Genomic DNA, 1,951 nt, shown 5'->3' with positions numbered 1-1,951 from the left:
TTGAAACGCTGGTACAGGTTGCCCATAGAGGCTGTGGGGTCTCTGTCCTTGGACAAGGTCAAAAGCCAAGAGGAGACGGTCCTGAGCAACCCGTTCTGGGTGACTGCTTTGAGCAGGGGAGTTGGACAAACGTTCTCCAGAGGTGCCTTCCAACCCCAACCCTTCTGTGATTCGGGGGGCGTGACCTGAGGCCTGGAGAGCTCCAGCAAGGAAAGGGCTGGGAATAGTCTAAGGTCCTTCCGCACTGTTGGCATCTTTTGAGTCCATCCATGGTGCGGCAGTGCTGTCAAAGTCTTGGCCTGTTTTGTCTCAAACAACCTGAACCGGGAAGTGTTGCCTAGGGGGAAAATGAGGAGAGTGACACAGATTGAGCCCTGTGGAGACAGGTCAGGCAGCTGTTGTTCCCCACTTCCTCTTGTAGCTGAAGAACAACCGTTTGGCATGAGCTGAGCCAGGTCAACCCCGTCTTCTGGCTGAGGGGATTTGTCACAGTCCCCCATGGCAGAGGACAGGAAGAGGACGGGCAAACTCCTGCTGTGTAGGGGCCCCGAGGAGTCACCCCGCTTCCCACTCCCAGCACCTCCGGGAGTGGTTTCCTGCTCAACAAGATCACTGAATTAACACCTAGCAGATGCAAGAAAATTGCAGCCCCATGGCTCTGCACCGAGTAGACTATCAAAAGATGAGCGCGCATGTTTGCTTTTGTCGACCCACCACCTCGGATCGAGGGCTCTGACTCAGGATAACAACCTTGGATCCAGGGGTGCTGAAACCTCTCCATTCTTTCTCTCCCTCTTTCTCCCCTCTTTCCTATAATTTTTCTTTTATTCATTTTTTCTGTTTTTCATGATAGACATGCCTTGAAATAATTGATCAAAATTAGTAACACCTGCCCAAAACCCACCTTTATCCGCAATGCTTAATGACTGTTGTTAGAAAACCAATAAATATTTTATAGTGTTCTGCTGAATCATTGTCCTGAGTTTACCACTTCTGCGGCCCTTCCGTGCAGGGATAACCTTTTTAGGGTATTATAAAGATTCACCTCCCTTGTCACCCACTGAGTGGGACGAGACAAGTGCTTAGAAGGATTTGGGGAGGAGTGAGAGGTCTGGGACGCTTCAGAGCATTAGGACTGATATTTGATGCAGCTGAGTAAAAAAAGAAGTAAACCCTAAATTCAGTGGCTGTATGGGTAAAGGTGGTGTTTTATGGTCAGCCACTGTGGGCCACAGGAACAAGGGAGAATTCCATTGTAAAATGAAGGACACCTGAATTTGGGAAAGTCATTCAATGAAGTGTCCGGCATAAGAGGGAATATTCCCAAATGGGTGAGTAAATAAATTGGTCAAAAGAGTGTGTGCTCGAAGGAGCATTCAGAACTGAAACCTAGGGATGGGAGGAGGCAGCTCTGTGAAACTCAGCTCGGTTCTCGTGGCAGCCACCCAAGCAGAGTGAGCACCGGGAAATGTTAGCAAAGGAGGAGAAAATGAAACAGCCATCAGTTTCCTGCCAGAGTATACAGCTTAAAGTGTAGTGGTAATGGTTTTCCTGCCTTTTTTTTTTTTTTTGTTTTTCCTGCAGGGTTATACAGCTTAAAGGGTAGTGGTAATGTTTTTCCTGCCTTTTTTTTTTTTTTTGATTCATTCCTAATTAGATGGAATTTTCACATTAGCTGAATTCATGTTGTCACATCCTCCCTGGTTTGTATGTTGCCTCCGTGTGTTCAGACTCCACCTCTCAAGATTTCTTTTCCCAACAAGGAAGTGCCAGACCATAGAGTTACAGGTGCTCTCAGAGACACTAACCTCTTCAAAACCTTGTCCAGCTCAGCGCTGACTTCCGTGGTGTCTTGAAAGCAGGGCTAGGTGAGTAGCGTCTCCAGTTTCTGATTTCCTAGGTCTGTTACTGGAAGAAAGAATTCTTTCTTCTGCCGTTTACCAAGCTAAAA

Source organism: Eurypyga helias, unplaced genomic scaffold (assembly GCF_000690775.1).
Source record: "Eurypyga helias isolate BGI_N326 unplaced genomic scaffold, ASM69077v1 scaffold12206, whole genome shotgun sequence".
Classification (NCBI taxonomy): Eukaryota; Metazoa; Chordata; class Aves; order Eurypygiformes; family Eurypygidae; genus Eurypyga; species Eurypyga helias.
The sequence above is the reverse complement of the archived record's forward strand: the minus strand, read 5'-3'. Positions refer to the sequence as shown.